Source organism: Schistocerca piceifrons, chromosome 7 (assembly GCF_021461385.2).
Source record: "Schistocerca piceifrons isolate TAMUIC-IGC-003096 chromosome 7, iqSchPice1.1, whole genome shotgun sequence".
In the NCBI taxonomy this organism is placed as follows: Eukaryota; Metazoa; Arthropoda; class Insecta; order Orthoptera; family Acrididae; genus Schistocerca; species Schistocerca piceifrons.
This window is the reverse complement of record NC_060144.1, coordinates 137831230-137855687: the sequence shown is the minus strand read 5'-3', so window position 1 is coordinate 137855687 and position 24458 is coordinate 137831230. Positions and strand designations below refer to the sequence as shown.

The window sequence follows — 24458 nt, the reverse complement described above, 5'->3', positions numbered from 1 at the left end:
GGCACACAGTTTTAATCTGCCAGGAAGTTTCATATCCCAGGCATGTTCGCTAAGGTTCATGTCTGGAGAACATGCTGGCCACTCTAGTCGAGCGATGTCGTTATCCTGAAGAAAGTCATTGACAAAATGTACACGAGGGGCCTGAATTGTAGTCCATGAAGACGAATGCCTCGACAATGTGCTAACGATATGGTACCATTATCGGTCGGAGGATGGCATTCACGTATCGTACAGCCGTTACGGGTACTTGCATGACCACCAACGGCGTACGTCGGCCCTATATGATGCCACCCCAAAACAGCAGGGAACCTCCACCTTGCTGCACTCGCTGGACAGCGTGTCTAAGGCGTTCAGCCTGACCGGGTTGCCTCCAAACATGTCTCCGACGATTGTCTGGTTGAAGGCATATACGACACTCAACGGTGAAGAGAACGTGATGCCAATCCTGAGCGGTCGATTCGGCACGTTTTTTTGCCCATCTGTACCGCGCTGCATGGTGTCGTGGCTGCAAAGATGGACGTGGAGAGGGAAGTTGAGCATCATGCAGTCTATTGCGCACAGTTTGAGTGGTAACACTACGTCCTGTGACTGCACGAAAAGCATTATTCAACATGGTGGTGTTGCTGACAGGGTTTCTCCGAGCCATAATCTGTAGGTAGCGGTCATCCACTGCAGTAGTAGCCCTTCGGCGGTCTGACCGAGGCATGTCATTGACAGTTCCTGTCTACGTCTCGTCCATGTCCGAACAACATCGCTTTGATTCATTCCGAGACGTCTCGCCATTTCCTTTGTTGAGAGCCCTTCCTGGCAAGAAGTATCAATGCAGAGTTCTGGGAACCGGTGTGATGTAAAACTCTTTTTGTAATGTGTATATACTGCTACCACGTTGCACGTTGCACAGCGACACTGAGACGTTATTGTCGTGAGGGCGCGATGGACTGAACGCTGCGTGAAAAACTGCTCGTGTGGTCACGCATACAGGTAGAATTCCTGCAGAGAAACAGACTAGGAGCGCATTGCGCTGCACGCCACGTTGAAGGCAGCAGTGGAGTGGATTCCAGCGCTCTGTGCCCACCCTCACTGAGACGCTGCGGCTATTTCTGTCGGGTCTCTTGCAGCTGGAGAAACCGCGCGTGTGGCCGTAGTCGATGGTCAGGGCAGAATCGATGGGTACTGCTTGGAACACAAAGTAAGAAAAGAGCTACACATCTCTTTTCCTCTTCCTTGTGAAGTGTAATTCTCACAAATAGTACCAACTGAAATATCTGATACAATATTTTAGCGCAGCATCCGACATTTATCTGTTTCCCAATTTATAGCTTTCTGGACATATGGCTTTTTGAATATTTGTCATTTTCGTATCGTTTCCAGCAAATTTACCATTTATGAGTGCCTCTCCGAAGTTTTCAATTTTCTTTTTAATTATTTCGCAAAAGGTAATGCTAATATCACCAGGCACAAAAACGCTACAGGGTGGCACTTCGTTGGTTATACAATATGAAGTTGAAAATCTCACATAATGTTTGATACTTTTCTAAAAGCTAAAATTTATTACTAGTTCAGAACAATGTTATATTACTGAATTCATGTGGGCGATTGTTGAAGGCTGACATTAGCGAAATAATTAATGACAAATCAAAATGATTACCCAAGTTCAAATTTTTAGCTCGATTACTGCAGTTTTGAAACCGAAAATACGATTTTTCAGCAAGAGATTACAAATCAAGTGATGTACAATATCAAAAAATTTAAAATTATTGTAATATTGAAAAATTAATCGTAAATTAATTATCCAACAATGTCAGGTTACCTTCCATTCCGAGAGTGGGTGCACTCAGCGGGTGACCTATAAATTACAGAGTGCAGCAATCACTCTATAATTTATAAATATACCCAACAATGTATAATATAATTGTTACGCTGTCTTAAATGTGAAAGGAGTGGAGACCGACTTGATTTCCTCATTCCGTTGCAGCGAGTTGCTGGAGACCGACTGGACTGCATGACTGTCGTCTAGCGCAATAAATAAAAAACGAAAATTCTTAGTGTCTAGTTGCTTCAGGAAACGCTCTGGACCAACACACCGTGCCAACTAAGTTAACGATTTGCAGTTTTGTCTTTGCTATTGCTGCCTCCGTCACTGGCTTGTGGTGTTAAGCTATGGTTCTTACGCCATTATAATCACCAGCTCAGTAATTTGCGTCAGATTATTAATTTTGAATGTATTTTGGAGCGAGTAGCAGCGTTGAACTTTCAACAGATAAGGCAAAGTGTCTGTTCTGGCTTCATGTGACTTTCCACTTATTGAAAACTCCATCGTTTCCACAGGACTTTCTGATCTCTCTTTATGGCAGTCTTGTATATAGCAGCATTTTTATGAGGTATCTCAAATCCTCCATTTTATAACTGTGGAGTTGCCAGTTTCTATGTAATCCCAGATCTCCTCATTTAAGAAAAGTACATTCGATTCGTTCGAGTGACTTCGTTGCAGACACACTAAAAGTATTTATCTTAGTCTCATATCGAATGACTAGATGCTTCATCGAGCCTTCGTGAGAAAGTTCAGTTCTCATATTCACAGAACGACAGAAACTGCCATTCACTTGTAAAATTCATGATATCTTTGAGTGTTACTTTTTCAGACAAAGGTGGATTACTTCTCTCTGAACGTCAAAACTTTTGGCCCTTCTGTCGATATCTTAAGTTTGTGTCTATCGGGCGTTGTTAATACTTTTTCCAGTGCCGTGTGTTCGTTACGTTCTCAGCGAATTGCAAGCAGTTTAGGTGGACTCTCGACCCAGAACTACTGAAAGAATGTCATGTGTCCCAGATAGGTGTTAAATTAATGTCGCTGGCAAATTGCAGCCCTTTCTAACTCCTCTGTCCACTGGAAAGATTCTGTAAAACCATGAGCACTGTTTATTTGCCAGGATTGTTGTTGTAGAGAGTTCGAGATACACTATTGATCTGGTGGCGGTATACCAAAAAAAAAAAAAATGGTTCAAATGGCTCTGAGCACTATGGGACTCAACTGCTGAGGTCATTAGTCCCCTAGAACTTAGAACTAGTTAAACCTAACTAACCTAAGGACACCACAAACATCCATGCCCGAGGCAGGATTCGAACCTGCGACCGTAGCGGTCTTGCGGTTCCAGACTGCAGCGCCTTTAACCGCACGGCCACTTCGGCCGGCGGCGGTATACCGCCGCCTTCAAATTTCCCTGTAAACCATACCTAAAATTGCAAAAAATGATTCAGTTTCATATTACTTGCTCAAGAGTAGAAACCAGTACAGAAGTAGCATTTTCTTAAACCGCTTATATCTCCAGCGAGGACTGTCTCCGTATCTCTTGGAATCGGTTGTTGACAATCGTTCTCTAGATCTTGCAAGCTGAATCAAGTAAACTAGTACTACGGCAAATTCCACAATTATTTATCTGCCATTTGTTTTATACTTCATTTGATTCGTGCTCTGTACTAGAGCTGCCTATGAACATTTCTTCCTTATGTGGAAGAACCTCAGCTTTAAAAGAAGGCCACCACATTTCAGTAATTCAGTAGTTAGGCCATCTGGTTGTTGCGCCTTTCAGTTCTTCGTTGGTCTGTCACCGTAGATCATTTGCATGAGATTGACGTAAATGACGTGTTACGAACTAGTTTACGGGCGATGCGTGTGTAATTTGTTTGTGCATATGGCTATACGCTGGGTGTTTACAGGTTAGTGGCTTCAATTTAATAATAAAAATAAAATAAAGCACTCCGTCTTCAGGCAAGAAGTCGCCCATCGGGACCATCCGACCGCCGTGTCATCCTCAGCAGAGGATGCGGATAGGAGGGGCGTGTGGACAGCACACCGCTCTCCTGGTCGTTATGATGGTTTTCAGTGACCAGAGCCGCTACTATTCGGTCGAGTAGCTCCTCAGTTGGTATCACGAGGCTAAGTGTACCCAGAAAAATGGCAACAGTGCATGGCGACCCGAATGGTCACCCATCCAAGTGCCGGCCACGCCCAACAGCGCTTAACTTCGGTGATCTGACGGGAACCAGTGTAGACACTGCGGCAAGGCCGTTGCCTCAGTTTAATAATAACTGACATATTATGTCTAATAACAGCAATGGAAAAAGTATTAACTACTCCCGGTAGACGTAATGCTAATAGGATGGAACATCGTCTGCTGTCTGAAATGGGCAAGGAAGACACACGACAAGGTAGATAAGATGTGCCAAGACAGCTGAAGCCACTCCACTACCGTGGGGCTACCAAAATGTGGAGATATTGCTGTTACGTATCAGCCACTGATCAAATAGTTCTACGATTTTCTGTGGATTACGATAAGATGCCTGAATGTTTGTAAATCCAGGAACGGATGGGTGTAGCCCTATGAACACAGATGTTGTCGTCTTGGATGACGGGATTGTCCACAGCATGCTCGCCATGAAGATGTAGAGTAAAGGCAACAAATGGTTACCATATATGATGAAACAAGCACCCTGATTCATGTTCAAAGACCAGCTCATGATAAGGAAAACATCCTCAAAGTACCACAGAACCATCTCCATCCCAAGCGCCACCCTCGTCACGTATGACCCATTTGGCCTTCTGTACATTCGATGCCTTGCATGATTTGGGAAGGGGAAAATTCTCGACTCTTCAGGGGCTTCCAATATCTATTTCTTGTGTAGCCCACAAGTACTTGTGCTGTAAGCTATAACCTTTCGCGAGGTACTCGGCTCCAAATGTCACCAGAATGCATGCACTTCCCCCGCAATGTTTGCTCCGAAACTGACTGAGATGGCTCTGTATTCACTGAGAGCACCAATATCTGTCGGGTTTGAAACAGATTGTCATTGACAAGGCGTAGCACTCGCCTCTGGGCGCCGTCGGACAGGATCTTTTTGCGACGTGTTATATCGCTGCGAGTGAAACCCTTTTACGTTGGACGTTTCACATTTACACAGTAACAAACTGGGCAACTCTTTTCACGGTGTTGTCATGAAAACTGCAATGCGATAGTAGCTCCTTCCTATCATTCTGTCACATTTCTTTTTCGATCCACCTTTCTGCGCTTCATTGCCATGACTTACATTGGGGGAGGGGGGGCAAAAGTACGGAAACACGGCGAAAAATGCCTGCGTCGTGGTTGGAACTGTGTTCTCTGTAGTTGTACGTGCATTATGTCGTAGCTAAGTGAATTCGGACGTGGACAAACTGTTGGTTATGGTATGGCCAGTACTTCTGTCAGCAAGTACTCCCTGCCGCCGTTGGATAAGCAGCTGCAGCAGCAAGTCGTATACCCCTAGCTTACTTATTTGTTACATAGTTTAATTCTTAATTTCTTTGCGTGTTTTTGGGTACTTGCATTGTTTAATCCATAAATTTCTGGCGTATTATAGTATTTGAGGGTTGTAGCATCGCGCTTTAGTGTTTGCTTCGTAGATTCTTACTTAAATTGCGTGTGAGTTTCGTATAGGAGGTGTAATTTGGAATTTTATTTACTGTAATCGTAAATTCAGGCAGATTGTAGCGCAGTCGTTAGGCATTTGTGCAGATTAGTTAATACATTCTTTGCGTGTTTCCCTTGCGTTATCTAGGCACGGAGTCGTGTTTCAGTAACTGTTGTTCAACATCGATTAGAATGGACGGGGACTGTGATTGTTGTGTTCGGATGAGGGCTGAGTTGGCATCCCTTCGCTCACAGCTGCAAGCGGCGCTGACTTCGGTCGCGCAGCTTGAGGCTGTTGCCAATGGGCACCACTGTGGGCAGCCGGACTTGGATATCACGGGGATGTCAACCTCGTCCCGTCTGTCCCCAGATCGGTCTGCTGCTGTTGTTGCCCCGGTTGCTGCCCGCAGTGGGGCTGAGCCCTCGCCTGTGGTTGATTGGGAGGTCGTTCCAAGGCGTGGCAGGCAGCGAAAGACGTCCCTGGAGGTTGATCAGAAAGCCTCCCCGGTGCGTCTGACAAACGGGTTTCAGACACTGTCTCTGGCTGAGCCAGATGCAGCTGCCTGCCCTGTTTCAGAGGATGATTCTCAGCCATCAAGGTCCGGGCAATCACAGAGAGTAGGCTTATTGGTAGTTGGGAGCTCCAATGTTAGGCGCGTAATGGGGCCCCTTAGGGATATGGCGGCTAAGGAGGGGAATAAATCCAGTGTGCACTCCGTGTGCATTCCGGGTGGAGTCATTCCTGATGTGGAAAGGGTCCGTCCGGATGCCATGAAGAGCACAAGGTGCAGCCAGCTGCAGGTGGTGGCACATGTCGGCACTAATGACGTTTGTCGCTTTGGATCTGAGGAAATCCTCTCTGGATTCCAGCGGCTATCTGATTTGGTGAAGGCTGACGGTCTTGCTTACGAGATGAAGGCAGAGCTCACCATCTGCAGCATCGTTGACAGAACCGACTGCGGACCTTTGGTGCAGACCCGGGTGGAGGGTCCGAATCAGAGGCTCAGACGGTTTTGCGACCGTGTTGGCTGCAGATTCCTTGACTTGCGCCATAGGGTGGTGGGGTATCGGGTTCCGCTGAATAGGTCAGGAGTTCACTACACTCAGCTGGCGGCTACACGGATAGCGGAGGCTGTGTGGCGTGGACTGGGCGGTTTTTTAGGTTAGAAGGCCTCGAAAAAGTACGGGGTGGGCTGCAATCTCAAAGGGTGCATGGCAAATACAGGACATGCTTGGATCAAGAAAAAGTCGGAATTGTTGTAAATTGTTGTAGTTGTGCTGGGAAAGTCCCTAAGCTTCAAGCGCTAATACACTCCTGGAAATGGAAAAAAGAACACATTGACACCGGTGTGTCAGACCCACCATACTTGCTCCGGACACTGCGAGAGGGCTGTACAAGCAATGATCACACGCACGGCACAGCGGACACACCAGGAACCGCGGTGTTGGCCGTCGAATGGCGCTAGCTGCGCAGCATTTGTGCACCGCCGCCGTCAGTGTCAGCCAGTTTGCCGTGGCATACGGAGCTCCATCGCAGTCTTTAACACTGGTAGCATGCCGCGACAGCGTGGACGTGAACCGTATGTGCAGTTGACGGACTTTGAGCGAGGGCGTATAGTGGGCATGCGGGAGGCCGGGTGGACGTACCGCCGAATTGCTCAACACGTGGGGCGTGAGGTCTCCACAGTACATCGATGTTGTCGCCAGTGGTCGGCGGAAGGTGCACGTGCCCGTCGACCTGGGACCGGACCGCAGCGACGCACGGATGCACGCCAAGACCGTAGGATCCTACGCAGTGCCGTAGGGGACCGCACCGCCACTTCCCAGCAAATTAGGGACACTGTTGCTCCTGGGGTATCGGCGAGGACCATTCGCAACCGTCTCCATGAAGCTAGGCTACGGTCCCGCACACCGTTAGGCCGTCTTCCGCTCACGCCCCAACATCGTGCAGCCCGCCTCCAGTGGTGTCGCGACAGGCGTGAATGGAGGGACGAATGGAGACGTGTCGTCTTCAGCGATGAGAGTCGCTTCTGCCTTGGTGCCAATGATGGTCGTATGCGTGTTTGGCGCCGTGCAGGTGAGCGCCACAATCAGGACTGCATACGACCGAGGCACACAGGGCCAACACCCGGCATCATGGTGTGGGGAGCGATCTCCTACACTGGCCGTACACCACTGGTGATCGTCGAGGGGACACTGAATAGTGCACGGTACATCCAAACCGTCATCGAACCCATCGTTCTACCATTCCTAGACCGGCTAGGGCACTTGCTGTTCCAACAGGACAATGCACGTCCGCATGTATCCCGTGCCACCCAACGTGCTCTAGAAGGTGTAAGTCAACTACCCTGGCCAGCAAGATCTCCGGATCTGTCCCCCATTGAGCATGTTTGGGACTGGATGAAGCGTCGTTTCACGCTGTCTGCACGTCCAGCACGAACGCTGGTCCAACTGAGGCGCCAGGTGGAAATGGCATGGTAAGCCATTCCACAGGACTACATCCAGCATCTCTACGATCGTCTCCATGGGAGAATAGCAGCCTGCATTGCTGCGAAAGGTGGATATACACTGTACTAGTGCCGACATTGTGCATGCTCTGTTGCCTGTGTCTATGTGCCTGTGGTTCTGTCAGTGTGATCATGTGATGTATCTGACCCCAGGAATGTGTCAATAAAATTTCCCCTTCCTGGGACAATGAATTCACGGTGTTCTTATTTCAATTTCCATGAGTGTAGAAAGCACAGAATCTGAAATCTTCATAGGTACAGAAAGCTGGCTAAATCCTGTAATAAGTTCTGCAGAAATTTTTACGAAGTCTCAGACGGTGTTCAGGAAAGATAGATTAGGCAGAATTGGTGGTGGAGTGTTTGTGTCTGTCAGTAGTGGTTTATCTTGTAGCGAAGTCGAAGTAGATACTCCGTGCGAATTGGTATGGGTGGAGGTTATACTTCACAGCCGAACTAAGTTAATAATTGGCTCCTTCTACCGACCTCCAGACTCCGATGATATAGTTGCTGAATACTTCAGAGAAAATTTGAGTCTCGTAACAAATAAATACCCCACTTATACGGTTATAGTTGGTGGGGACTTCAACCTTCCCTCGATATGTTGGCAAAAATACTTGTTAAAAACCGGTGGTAGGCAGAAAACATCTTCCGAGTTTGTCCTAAATGCTTTTTCCGAAAATTATTTCGAGCAGTTAGTCCACGAACCCACGCGAATTGTAAATGGTTGCGAAAACACACTTGACCTCTTAGCCACAAACAATCCAGAGCTGATAGAGCATCATGACTGATACAGGGATTAGTGACCACAAGGTTGTTGTAGCTAGGCTCAATGCCGTTTCTTCCAAATCCACCAGAAACAAACGCAAAATAATTTTATTTAAAAAAAGCGGATAAAGTGTCACTAGAAGCCTTCCTAAGAGACAATGTCCATTCCTTCCGAACTGACTATGCAAATGTAGACGAGATGTGGCTCAAATTCAAAGATCTAGTAGCAACAGCAATTGAGAGATTCATACCTCATAAATTGGTAAGAGATGGAACTGATCCCCCATGGTACACAAAACAGGTCCGAACGCTGTTCATCTGCATCTACATCCATACTCCGCAAGCCACCTGACGGTGTGTGGCGGAGGCAACGGAAAAAGCATGCGAAGTTCAGAAGAACGCGAAATCCCGAAGATTGGCTAAAATTTACAGACGCTCGAAATTTGGCACGGACTTCAATGCGAGATGCCTTTAATAGTTTCCACAACGAAACAGTCTCGAAATTTGGTTGAAAATCCGAAGAAATTCTGGTCGTATGTAAAGTACACAAGCGGCAAGACGCAGTCAATACCTTCGCTGCGCAATGCCGATGGTACTGTTACCGACGACTGTGCCGCTACAGCGGAGTTACTGAACGCAGTTTTCCGAAATTCCTTCACCAGGGAAGACGAATGGAATATTCCAGAATTTGAAAGACGAACAGCTGCTAGCATGAGTTTCTTAGAAGTAGATACCTTAGGTGTTGCGAAGCAACTCAAATCGCTTGATACGGGCAAGTCTTCAGGTCCAGATTGTATACCGATTAGGTTCCTTTCAGATTACGCTGATACAATAGCTCCCCACTTAGCAATCATATACAACCGCTCGCTCACCGATAGATCTGTACCTACAGATTGAAAAATTGCGCAGGTCGTACCAGTGTTTAAGAAGGGTTGAAAGGTGGATACACTGTGCCACTGCGCCAGAGATTGCGCCAAAGAGTACTATTAAGCCGCCTACACAGTGCCTGTTTAGAGTTCGTAGTAGTCAGTGCTTGTTATGAGATTGTAGCAGTCAGTGCCTGTCGAGAGCTCGTAGAGGACAGTATGTGTTAAGAGTTCGTACCGAGATGTGCTAGTGGGCACTGCTTGTCGTGAAGTCGGAGTGAGATGTGGTAGTAAAGAGTGTTGTTCCATGTTTTATGCAGTTATTTGATGGGAGAGATAGCAGATGTTATTGTAATGAGTGCATTTCGTCAATATATATGAAGGTAAAAACTACAATGTTCTTTTATTAATTGTGTGTCTGAAATAATGCGTCACTACAGGTTCAGTCAACAAAGCATCTGGCTTGTGTTCTCGTATTAGAGTGAATTCTGGTTTTCTTGCGTAATTATAGTTTTTCTAAATTTCTTTGTCACGTCAGTATAGTTGGTATTTAAGAATTCTTGTCTTGTTGGAGAAGAACCGTGCCAGATGTGGACGTTGAGTCACACTCCCACATACAGAACAGTTACATTTGTGCTTGGATTTTGTAGGTTTTATAGTTGCTGGGGACTTAATTAATTAACTGTGTTTACGAAAATCTTCTTACATTGTTTGTTGCAGTCAGATAGCGTAATAATTCTAGTCAGGGCCAACCGTTTACGAGACTTGCGTAATCGGACAACAGCTACTAAAAAAAAATCATTTTCAATCTTATATTTAATTAAGCCCCCATGCACGTGGCGACCGCTGCTTCGGATCGTCCCTTGGAATTGTTCTGATTGTGAAAATTGTAGACTGTAGTATTGTTGTAGTAATTTGTAGTTTATTAATTGTAGTCTATTTTGCATGTGTAGATTTGGTAATTGGCATTCTTCTAATGGTATTTTTCAAAATTTAATTTTTATTGCCTTGTATACGCGTTTGACAATTTTGTGCAATTATTTCAATTGTTCGATTGATCGTGTTTGAGGGAGTCATTGCATTTGAATGGTATTGTTGAGATAAGGAGTCACGGTGTGTAATTTTCGTACAGTGACGAATTTTTTTTTATGTTTTGCAAATGATTACGCGATCTATGAAAAAGGCAAAAATGATGAATAGTGAGAACGAAATTGTTGACATGGCGAACTCGCCAACACAGGACAACAGTATGATGAATAATGGAGTTGAAAACAATGTAATAAGTCGGGAAAATAGTCCGGAACCATTTCAAAATTTTTCTCAATCAGAAAATTCACAGAATCCGAGATCAACAACAGAAGATTCTGGAATAGCATCGAACACAGATAGCCTTACGGCTATGCAGAAGGAAGTTAGTTTTGCGGGAAATGTTAGGGGTGAAAAGAGTTTCGAACCAGTTACTATGGAGCAGTTGATGAGTGCTATATTAAATTTGGGATCAGAACTAGGAACAATTATAACCGAGTTGAAAGCAGTGAGATCACAGTTAGGATCTGAATTAAAAACAGAGATAGGGACAATTAAAACTGAGATGGGAACAATGGAAACACGGTTAAGTTCACGAATAGGGACATGTTTCAACATGAAAGATGGATCAAATAAAGAAATTAGAGAAGAAGTGCAACCAATTTTGAATGCTCACAATAATAGTTTAATTTCAACAGAAATTTGACAAGAGGAACAAGACAGAGAACGGGAAGAAAAAGATCGCGTGATAGGACAGAATTTTTCAGAGTTAAATTTACAACGTGCACACTATAAGGCAGAAATAATTGAAAGAATCGAGGAATTCGTACCAAATGACAGAATAAATAACTTAACGCAACAGTGTGAACAGTTAACTACTAAATGTGACAACACCGAAACCCGAGTCGCGACATTTACAGAAGACGTAAATAAACAGAAAGAACAATTAAGTGACTCATCGGAAAGAGTTGAGATGATCGCAGATAAATTGACAAGTGTTAGTTTAGCAGAGGGCTTTGAAGAAAATAATTTGTTTCATTTACGGGATGCAACAAGAGAGCGCCAGGCGCGCGAACTTGACAACAATAGTCGTCATTGTGACTGGGACAGACGCGGTAGGTCTTTGTCGCCACGAGGCGAAAACTTTGATTATAAACACTTTTTGACTGTCCGGAAATTTAAGATCTTCCGCAACTCTAAGAATGACATACATCCATGTGCATGGTTAGATCAATTTATGTACGCACTTCCGTCAAAGTTGTCATTAAGTCACAAACTTGAAATTACGTGCAGTTATTAATGTCCTCAGGGGATTCACTACTCTAAGTGAATATGTGCCGTAGCGAGCATAGGGCCCCGAGCTGTAGTGGTGCTATTTCTCTTTTAGTTTTCTGTACCGCTGCCTACTCTTTTACTATTCTTTGCATTTGTCAAACCAACTCTTTGACTATCAATCTATCTAGTGAGTAAGTAAACAATAACCTGATATGACTACTTTACCTAAATGTGACTTCGGAAATTACCGTTTGGACTTACTATATTTTCTGCAGCAGTCATTTGTAGTTTAAACGAATTTTTTCTGTTTCTCTTCGTGACAATATTATTTCATATGTTGACGACATTCTTATTGCTAAACGTTCTTGGAGTGAGCACAACAAAATTTTGGATTCATTATTACGTATTTTTGCACGAGTTGGCATGACAGTAAACTTGGAAAAATCTGAATTTGGTCGTTCTCAGGTGAAATTTCTCGGCCACATTATTTCTACAGAAGGTATTCTCCCTGATCCAGAAAAATTAGACGCTATTCGTAATTATGCTGTTCCTACCACAAAACGTGAGGTTCGTAGTTTCTAAAATTTTTGTGGAATGATATACTTTTGAAAAATTTTTGTGGAATGACATACTTCTGAGAAACCAACAGCTAGATGTAAACATGCGGAGAGTACAAGGATACCGCGCTGTGTTTTGGCGGCGGCACATACTCAAAGCAACAGTCAAGTCTGCGCGCCGCACGAGGCAGTCGTTGACCGCGAACAACAGCTTCCTACGTCACGCGCCTACAGCTGATCGAGCGCTCAGTGCGAATGCACTGACAGACGTAAACAAATACACAGTCTAATCTCTCCGACTAAATTCTGTATAAAGCTATAAGGACTTGTTGAATTGTGTTATTAACATTCAGTATTTTGCAGGATACGGTTGTATAAAGTATTTAAGAACTTCAGGTAAATTCTGTGCGTGTCCGACGTTAAGACGACTTGCTATCGAGAAAATTTCAGGAAGAATGTAATTTCGAAGAAGAAACTAATAAACCAAAAAAGGTAACTATTAACTGAGTTCATTTTCAGGTAACATATTTCCACTTAGGTACGTACTTTAGACGTAATTTGCTGCTCGCGATTACGTGATTCATACTTTGTGCTAATTTCATGTTCTATGAATTTACTTGTGAAGCGGCGTGCTTGCGTACATTTACTGATTTTGACAATTATTGATTAATGAACAGGGTTGTTATTTGTATATATTATGCATCGCTTGGCTGCACTGCTTTTTCACTGATGTCATATTTTTCTATTATGTGCCTGCTGTGCTTATTTATTTAAATTATAGTTGTAACCTGATTTATTGTGCTGATATGTTTAGGTATGTAAGTTATACTTTGTGATTTATCTGCTTGCGCCTTCATGTTTACTTATTAAGATGACATATGAACATTTATTTGCTTATGCTGATATGATGCTAATGACTTGTTTATTACGTAAGATATATGTTTACTGCTATGCGTATGGATTACATATTTACACATTTCTGTTTTGTTGCCATAACTACTCTTCAATTTAGAATATAGAAATGCTGATATACTGTGTATAAACATAGAGTTTAGGTCACACTACTGTATTAATTATAGATTATTCGCTTGGCAGAGCCTCGTTGTAGGAATTGTGCTGCATCCACTTGTTGACATTCTGTTCTCTACTGGTATATTTACTCGCTATTGCTTGTTTTGCTTACGCTCAGTGCCTTATATTTTTAAGATAAGAAAATTAACTGCTATAATTCGACGAACGACATTAGTACAAGAAAGTCATTGAAGTCACATGAGCTAAAGTTTTATGGAAGCTGTATAAATTTATGCTAATAGGAAGGAAGCTAACGACATGACAGACCAAAACTAGGTTTAGACCATTGACAGTATTACACTGCATTTTTCGTGAGCAATTGAAATAGGAAGTGACACTTGACACAAGAAATACTTCACATGTTTGCTTCTGCCATAATTCTTGAAGTGGTGTACACACTGTGAAATATTATGATCATTCACACTCCGTAATTGTACTTAATTACTGAGAGTTATTCGAACTAAGTCTGTTACAGGTCAGGTATGCATTTCTTTTATTTAATGATGGACAAGGAACCAAAATGTATCTTATAATTTATAATGAGTAGAAGATTGGGCTCAGATGGATTACACAGAGGTTGTGTGTGGACACTGTGTCTTCGGATTGTATGGGATGCTGAATTGAAGTTGCATTAGGATTTTATCTGTACTTGTTCGAGGAGACTGACTAGAGGAAAGAGTTGTTATGGAAGTGAAATGATATTGGTGCTGAGGTTTATATGTAGCGACGTATTATTGAGGTATAGAGATTATATGAAGTAGATGATTATTGGAGTTTTTGTGGACAAGAGGTAAGGTAAATGATATTGATGATAAGACGTATTGAAGAGGTATTATTGAGGTATTATTGAGATTGTGTGAAGCTGATGATTATTGGAGTTTTGGTGTATAAGAGGTAAAGTAAGTGAGGTGCATATTTTTTTTGTTGGTCTTATGGAACAAGGAGGATGAAGATAGCAGACTAGAACATTAAAATAGAAGGAAGATAGTCTATACACACACTTTGTTAAATAACTAAGCAGTATATACTTTTTTTGAAGAGAGGAAGTAATTGCATATCTTGGCTCACTGACAGTTGTTCAACAACAGTACATTTTGATCTGGCTTGGCAAACATTGGTCTTGACATGATGACTATGACGTTGACTAACTATTATTGACTGTTATACATTGCTGCCAGTACTACTTGATACACATGATGAACATTAAATTTTGACAGAATTGCATTTACACAGTTAACACTATTCAATTACACAGTAGTACTTAATGTGGATGAGAGATGAGTGAGTGTGTTTTGTGTGTTTTCCTTTACTAATCCTAACCACCTATCTCCTAAATATTATTTTATTTGTTTGTAGTGGCTTGCACTGACACCCATGAATATTATAGGTTTACTGGTATTTGTGTATTGTAATAGTTAATAGGACAATTATCTGACATCATTTGTGTGTTTGTTATGATTTGTATGTTACTGTAAAAGCATTTGTATGTGTATTCAAACTATTGTTCATGCCTGAACTGTCTGATTAGTGAAGATAAATATTCTGAACTGTTACCTGCACTTTTCAACATGATGTGTGACATTTGGTCGTGTTTAATTTCTGCTGATGAACTGTGTGATCAGTGATTGTAAAAAAATTATGGACTGTTACTTGTACCTTTCCTTCATGATTGGTGCCACTAGGACATGTTTAATTTCTGCTCATAAACTCTGATGAACAGTGTGATCAGTGTTAGTGAATTTTGTGGAACTGCTTCTACTGAAATGGTGTCACTTGTTGGTGTCTGCACCTGCTCTCAACATTGCTGGGTGCAACTGATTGACTGCTTCTACTGAAATGATGTTACTTATGAACTGTTTCTACTGAAAAGATGTCCCCTGTTGCTGTGTGCACCTGATCAACATTGCTGATGCCACTAATGGACTGCTTCTACTGAAATGATGTCACTTGTTGGTGTCTGCACCTGCTCAACATTACTGAGTGCAACTGATGAACTGTTTCTACTGAAATGAAGTCACTTGTTGCTGTCTGCACCTGCTCAACATTGCTGGGTGCAACTGATGAACTGTTTTTACTGAAATGAAGTCACTTGTTGCTGTCTGCACCTACTCAACATTGCTGGGTGCCTCTGATGGACTGCTTCTACTGAACTAATGTGACTTGTTGCTGTGTGTACCTCTTGAACTTTACTGGGTGCCACAGATGGAACTGCTTCTACTGAAATAATGTCACTTGTTGCTGTCTGCACCTGCTCAACATTGCTGGGTGCAACTGATGGACTGCTTCTACTGAAATGATGTCACTTGTTGGTGTCTGCACCTGCTCTCAACATTGCTGGGTGCAACTGATGGACTGCTTCTACTGAAATGATGTCACTTGTTGGTGTCTGCACCTGCTCAACATTGCTGGGTGCAACTGATGGACTGCTTCTACTGAAAAGATGTCACCTGTTAGTATCTTTTTTTTGTATAAACTAATCATTGAAAGCATTTTATGTGAACATTTGTATAAACTGATTTTTTGTATATTGTGTAAACTATTATGTAAAGTCACATGTATGAAAAGAAGTTGTATTGTTTAATGTATTTCATATGTTAGGTTAGTGAAAGGTCAGTGCAAAGCCAAAATTTTTAACTAATTATGTGATACTTAGGTATTAATATTATCTTTTATTTTTGTCTGTATTTTTCTGGACGAATTTGGTGGTATTTTCACCACCAATGCTGGCAAAAATACCATCAAATTCTGGCCTGTGGAGGAGGGGCATATGAAAGGTGGATACACTGTGCCACTGCGCCAGAGATTGCGCCAAAGAGTACTATTAAGCCGCCTACACAGTGCCTGTTTAGAGTTCGTAGTAGTCAGTGCTTGTTATGAGATTGTAGCAGTCAGTGCCTGTCGAGAGCTCGTAGAGGACAGTATGTGTTAAGAGTTCGTACCGAGATGTGCTAGTGGGCACTGCTTGTCGTGAAGTCGGAGTGAGATGTGGTAGTAAAGAGTGTTGTTCCATGTTTTATGCAGTTATTTGATGGGAGAGATAGCAGATGTTATTGTAATGAGTGCATTTCGTCAATATATATGAAGGTAAAAACTACAATGTTCTTTTATTAATTGTGTGTCTGAAATAATGCGTCACTACAGGTTCAGTCAACAAAGCATCTGGCTTGTGTTCTCGTATTAGAGTGAATTCTGGTTTTCTTGCGTAATTATAGTTTTTCTAAATTTCTTTGTCACGTCAGTATAGTTGGTATTTAAGAATTCTTGTCTTGTTGGAGAAGAACCGTGCCAGATGTGGACGTTGAGTCACACTCCCACATACAGAACAGTTACATTTGTGCTTGGATTTTGTAGGTTTTATAGTTGCTGGGGACTTAATTAATTAACTGTGTTTACGAAAATCTTCTTACATTGTTTGTTGCAGTCAGATAGCGTAATAATTCTAGTCAGGGCCAACCGTTTACGAGACTTGCGTAATCGGACAACAGCTACTAAAAAAAATCATTTTCAATCTTATATTTAATTAAGCCCCCACGCAGGGTATAATGAGTAATCCATCGAACTACAGACCTATATCATTGACGTCGGTTTGCAGTAGGGTTTTGGAGCATATACTGTATTCAAAAATTATGAATCACCTCCAAGGGAACGATCTATTGATACGTAATCAGCATGGTTTCAGAAAACATCGTTCTTGTGCAACGCAGCTAGCTCTTTATTCGCAAGAAGTAATGGCCGCTATCGACAGGGGATCTCAAGTTGATTCCGTATTTCTAGATTTCCGGAAGGCTTTCGACACCGTTCCTCACAAGCGACTTCTAATCAAGCTGCGGACCTATGGGTATCGTCTCAGTTGTGCGACTGGATTCGTGATTTCCTGTCAGGAAGGTCGCAGTTCGTAGTAATAGACGGCAAATCATCTAGTAAAACTGAAGTGATATCAGGTGTTCCCCAGGGAAGCGTCCTGGGACCTCTGCTGTTCCTGATCTATATGAATGACCTGGGTAACAATCTGAGCAGTTCTCTTAGATTGTTCGCAGATGATGCTGTAATTTACCGTCTGGTAAGGTCATCCGAAGACCAGTATCAGTTGCAAAGCGATTTAGAAAAGATTGTTGTATGGTGTGGCAGGTGAGAGTTGACGCTAAATAAGGAAAAATGTGAGGTGATCCACATGAGTTCCAAAAGAAATCCGTTGGAATTCGATTACTCGATAAATAGTACAATTCTCAAGGCTGTCAATTCAACTACGTACCTGGGTGTTAAAAATACGAACAACTTCAGTTGGAAAGACCACATAGATAATATTGTGGGGAAGGCGAGCCAAAGGTTGCTTTTCATTGGCAGGACTCTTAGAAGATGCAACAAGTCCACTAAAGAGACAGCTTACACTACACTCGTTCGTCCTCTGATAGAATATTGGTGCGCGGTGTGGGATCCTTACCAGGTGAGATTGACGGAGGGCATCGAAAGGGTGCAAAAAAGGGCAGCTCGTTATGTATTATCACGTAATAGGGGAGAGAGTGTGGCAGATATGATACGCGAGCTGGGATGGAAGTCATTAAAGCAAAGACGTTTTTCGTCGCGGCGAGATCTATTTATGAAATTTTCTTTCTCTTCCGAATGCGAGAATATTTTGTTGAGCCCAACCTACATAGGTAGGAATGATCATCAAAATAAAATAAGAGAAATCAGAGCTCGAACAGAAAGGTTTAGGTGTTCGTGTTTCCCGCGCGCTGTTCTGGAGTGGAATGGTAGAGAGATAGTATGATTGTGGTTCGATGAACCCTCTGCCAAGCACTTAAATGTGAATTGGAGTAGTCATGTAGATGTAGAAGTAGCCGAAGAGTTTGGTCTTTTAAGAGGCACCGTACCGAAGATTTATACCACATGCAGCGAAAGAGGAGAAACATCATCCCTTAAGTCACAACGCGGCCGAAAGTGTGTTGAGTGACCATGATATACCGTCATTGAAGAAAACTCTGTCTAAAAATAAGAGGACGACAATTGCAAAAATCACTTTGGTCCAGAATGTCGCACACGCCAGCCCTGTCAACACCAAAACATCGCGAAGGGAGCTCCATAAGCTGCGAGTTGCGGGGCGAGCTGGAATTCCAAAACCACATACCAGTAATGGAAACGCCCATAGCAGGAAACCATGGTACCAAAGCCGTAAAACCTTGACAATGGAGCAATGGAAGAAAGACATTTGGTTTGCTGAGTGTCTTTTTACACTGTTTCCAACGTCTGACAGAGTTTACGTCTGGTGTACGCTGTCCCCGGCCCCTGCGGAGAGTGAAACATGGCGAGTGGTCTGTGATGATATGAACAGCACTAACGCGGCATTCCGTGAACCCCGTTGTTATTGTGGGAGTATTATGAGACCATTTTGGCTGATGCCCATCCCATGCTAAAATATTGGTTCCCCAATGGTCATGTTGTCTTCCAAGACGACAGCGCCCTTGTTAACCCAGCTCGAATTGTTCATGACCAGTTTCCTGAGCACGACGAAGAAGTGTTACAGCGCCCCTAACCACCAATGTTATTGAGCCTTTGTGGTCTACTTTGCAGAATAGATCGCTACCAACCTCGATCACGTTACCTGGACTTGCCACTATTTTGTACTAATAATGTTATATGATTTCCATGAAATCCATACAGGAACTGAATTTATCCATTCCGAGACGACTGGAAGCTGTTTTGTCTGACAACAGTTTTCCTAAACCGCATTTTTCGTGGTAATGTATTGTGTTTTTGATGTTTCCACACTTATGTCCCTCCGTGGTATGTCAGTGGTGCAGTCTCACACGAATGCCTGCTGCCAGTTCCACACCTTTTTCACCGCTCCACAGCCACCAGTTTGTCCTTTTGAGGTGTCGCACGTCCAACTATCGTATCTCCACAGTGAGCGTACTAATGTGTGCAAACTTAGTTTACCACTTAGCATGCAAATGGACAAAACCTCTGAAACGACTTCTCAAGCCCAGGGCGTCAGACAGACATTCTAAATAAATATGACCCTGGCCCTGTAAGGCAGCTAATATCAGGTGTGGATCGTATCAAAAATCGTTTGAAATGCTGTTGTCAGATACCTAAAATGCATGATTTAATAAAACTGAAAATTTTGGGTCTATTCTAGGAAGACAAAACAGGTATTCCCTTTTTTATTCTACATATAATTTATCAACTGTTGCTTTCAGGGGTCAAGTGATAAAACAATTACTTTTGATACTCAATAGCAAAATATTTAATTCTTGGACATATTGAAATGACGATTATTAAAATTATCTCTACCCATGAAATTTTTTTACCACAAGAAAGAATGATTATTAAAAATCCTCATCAGCTCGTTTAAATCTACATTTTCGTAGCTGGGTAATGCACTAAGTTTGTGGAGAATAAATTTACTTTTTGAACCCATGAAAAAACTCTCATGTACTCAATGTGAGGGCAGGTTAGTATCCTAGCTTTTGATATTCAGTAGTCAAAGTGTACACAAGTTGAAGTGAACAAAATCTAGACTCAACATTTACTGCGGCCTAATGTGCGATGTTCATTTACCAAGCGGCATCTGCAGCACCGTTGTCTCCGTGCTGGGCCTGAAACGCTAATTCCCTACTCTTGGCCTTGACTGAATCCACTCAGTCGCAACTTTCCTGGATTCTGTTGAATGTTAATCTTTCCCTAGTCGAAATAATGGCTATTGAACACTCGGTATGGGTTGGAGCGATGTGCACAATTTCTTTTCCAGCAAAACGTCCTGCAGGAATATTTAACTACTGCTTTGCTATCTGTCGCCACAACACGTGAAGCATATCGTCCTCAATTCGCAGAAAGCAAACTCTCAACGCCCTTGCTTATTTCCACACCCTTGTGTAGTCTGTCGCGAGACGAGATAGAGAGAGATAGAGAGAGATAGAGAGGGATAGACAGAGATAGAGAGAGATAGAGATAGACAGAGATAGACAGAGATGAAGAGAGAGCCTTTAAAAATGCTTTTATATCATGGGACTCTCCACACCAGGCCGCATCTCCATCGCCAAGTATGGCTTCAGCCAAACACTGTCTCGCTAGAGGTGAATAAACATTTTTATTTTTCTTTCTATGCCGCGGCCTTATTTTCACTAAAAGTAATAATGTATTATTCTGACCTTATCCTTTCTGGGCTGAAGCTCGCCGTTCTCCTGCTAATGGAAGTTTAACGATATCACTAGCCACCTGCTCGGTTCGTCTCCAAATTGCGTTTCGCTTTAACTTGTTTGTTTCATGCCACTGTCCATAGATTGTTAGAGATTGTTTTGTTAGTTTTTGGGTACATGAGATTAACTGCAAATGCATTTTGTTGATATAATGTAATTATTTTCTCAGGATCTCATACTGTATCGTACAGTCGTTATGGATAAAGTTCATGCAAGGTCCGTTAAATCCGGACGGCCGGCCTTGGTGGCCGATCGGTTCTAGGCGCTTCAGTCCGGAGCCGCGCGACTGCTACGGTCGCAGGTTCGACTCCTGCCTCGGGCATGGATGTGTGTGATGTCCTTAGGTTAGTTAGGTTTAAGTAGTTCTAGGGGACTGATGACCTCAGATGTCAAGTCCCATAGTGATCAGAGCCATTTGAACCATTTTTTGAAATCCGGACGCCTTACAGAGGAAATGAATAATATTTTGTGCAGTCAGCTAACCTTGGCTGAAATACATGTCGTCTGTGGTACGCAGTAGGTGTAAAACTGGAGGCACATTATCGAAAAGATATTTATGTGATATCATACATTGACACCATCCCACTGGCTTATCAAGTTGGAAACCTTCTACATAGCTGTCATGCGGGATCTAGTGGGTCCAATGCTGTGCACCTTCTGAGCTGCACCTCCAGCAGCACTGGCATATCAAGTTGGCAATGGAATATCAACTTCCCTTCTGATGCCGATAGCCATCATGTGGTATCTGCCAGACCCAATGATGCACACTAGCTGAGCCACACCTTCAGCAACACTGGCATACCAAGTTGGCAATGGAATTTGGTTCAAATGGCTCTGAGCACTATGGGACTTAACATCTGAGGTCATCAGTCCCGTAGAACTTAGAACTACTTAAACCTAACTAACCTAAGGACATCACACACATCCATGCCCAAGGCAGGATTCGAACCTGCGACCGTGGCGGACGCGCGGTTCCAGACTGAAGCGCCTAGAACCGCTCGGCCACCACGGCCGGCGCAATGGAATAGCAAGTTTCCTTCTGATGCTGATAGCTGTCATGTGGGCTCTGCCAGACCCAATGGCGCACACTCGTTGAGCCATGTCTCCCACTTGTACTAGAAATCTCAATGCTATGTCACCATTGTTCGTGCTTTCGTTAGGGAGCCTCATTCATATTGACATTGTGATAGATGGACTCTGGTTTTTTTTTTTTTTCTGCGTTAGTTGTAATGAGTCAGTCTTTTGACTTGAGCAAGCTACTCCAAATCAGTACTGTTGCTTTTTTGCAAATAAATTTTACGATTTAGCTACATTTCATTCTGCTGAAAACACCCCAAGCGGGTGTCGAAATCTAGGTCAATATACCTACCGTTTATGTGCAACCGGTTGGCTATTTAATCCTATGCTGCAAAAGGTCTTCATAGTCTTGGGAAATCACAAGTTAAGAAAATCTTTTGTTTACCATGTTAATTTCTTCGCTTATCATTTCTGCTACTGTTCAGCTCTCCTACGACAGCAGTTGATGCACCACTCTGCAGTCCACCTCTCCTTACCATTGTGTACGACGTCTTACACAAAAGTTCCTCCTGTCGTTCGCCACCGGAAGAATATAGCAGACGTTTCAGGGGCACCATTTTATTACCTGTAGGAGTTCTGAATGCAAAAACAACTCCACATTTAGCCTGAATGATGTCCTGCCATTAGCACACGCCACTGTGAACATCACGAACTCAGCTTGTGAGCCGATATAAGGATTTCTTGCGAGGTAGAATCAGTGCCGGATAACGACGAACCATTTCAGTAGCAGAGCTCTTGATAGGCGAGCTATTGTCACAGGAGCAGCCTGGTCAACCGAACGCGACCGCACAGCAATCTGGTTAGGGTGGCGGGTGGCAGTTAGGCCCCTGCCGGCCATAACTCAGGGCCAGGCGGCTGTATGCAGGCCATTTGCATCCGGCCTGCGGCGGCCCGCCTGCATGCATTGTTAGTCGCGCGGCCCACATGCAAAACATTCATGTCGGCAGCCCGCGAGCCTGTTAATTACGTACTCTGCGCACAGCAGACCGTGGACAGAACGATACGAGCCTTTCCAGACGTAATTAGACCGGCGCGTGCTCTTGTTTCCTGCGAGCGTTAAATATTAGAGGCGCACACTTTACTCTAAAATTACAACTTGACGTTTATTCGTTTGGGTTCCATTTTTATAGTTACGAATAGCGAAGTATTACTAGGGGATACGTCTTCGTTGACCTAGTATTTTAATAAATATTTTTACCGTAGGGACAACGGAAGTTCCGGTAGCAAATCAACTCACGACAGAGTGTACCTAGTACGTCTTCTTCACGTTGTAGAAGAACAGGCTTTTTAATACACTAACACCCTATACAGGGTGTTTCCGTAAGAGCGTGCAAAAATGTAACAGGGGTAGAGAATGCTCCACTGAACAATTGCCGACCGGGGTGGCCGAGCGGTTCTAGGCGCTACAGTCTGGAACCGCGCGACCGCTATGATCGCAGGTTCGAATCCTGCCTCGCGCTTGGGTGTTTGTGATGTCCTTAGGTTAGTTAGGTTTAAGTAGTTCTAAGTTCTAGGGGACTGATGAACTCAAAAGTTAAGTCCCATAGTGCTCAGAGCCATTTGAACCATTTTTGAACTGAACAATTTGAGGTAATCAACCAGGGTCGGAGAAGCCAGCTTAAGGAGATATGGAAGTAAATTTGTCTACCACTTTGTCTAGCATTACTGTTTTCTAGGTTATTTACAACTAACATGCGTACAAGTTTACACGCACTGTGATTTCCTTATTTCCTCCAAGGAAACAAGGACGAGCCTGATTACTAGGAAGTCAAGGTTTTGTTTTCTTTGCTTGTCCATAACGTGGCTCTGTTGTATCGTATTCACATTGTTCCATGACAGAACGTGTTATGGTTCTGGTAGCAAATCAACTCACGACAGAATGTACCTTGTGCGCCGTCTTCACGTTGTAGAAGCACACGCTTTTTAATAGACTCACACCCTATACTGGGTGTTTCCGTAAGAGCGTGTAAAAATGTAAAAGAACGTAGAGAATGCTCCACTGAACAATTTGAGGTAGACAACCAGGGACGGAGAAGCCAGCTGCAGGAGATATGGAAGTAAATTTGTCTACCGCTTTATCTAGCATTACTGTTTTCCAGTTTATTTACAACTAACATGCGAACAAGTTTACACGTACTGTGAATTCTTTATTTCCTCCAAGGAAACAAGGACAAGCATGATAACTAGGAAGTGAAGGTTTTGTTTAATGTGCTTGTCCATAACGTGGCTCTGTTGTATCGAATTTACATTGTCCCATGTCAGAACGTGTTATGAATCAACAACAGACTAATTCATTACTCGGTGATGTTCAGAGACGCAGTACCGATACAGTTTCGTGGAACTCACTGACATGTACTTTCTGTGTGGGGAAGTACGTTGCAATGACCTCACTGCTGAGATGATGTACAGGGAACGATTTCCTTAAACGCAACATCCGTGACGAGGAGTGTTTATTTCTCTGGATGGACGAATGCAGGAGACTGGTTCATTAGAAAGAAGACACGAGGTACCTGGCAACATGAGGACCACACCGAGGATATTTGTCAGGGTGCCTAAAAATCTCGTTAGCCGATGTCATGCTTGAACTGATGGCCGTCAGTTTCAGCACAGTACAAATGGTATGCTCATTGTGTCAATAATGGTATTACAATGAAATGAACACCCTTAGCTGCTT

At 43.2% G+C, this 24458-nt stretch overlaps 1 pseudogene; it reads right to left on the bottom strand.

The window, feature by feature from the left end:
- Window positions 1–3956: 3956 nt before the first annotated feature.
- On the bottom strand, window positions 3957–4074 carry LOC124709255 (annotated as a pseudogene).
- Between the last annotated feature and the right edge of the window lie 20384 nt (window positions 4075–24458).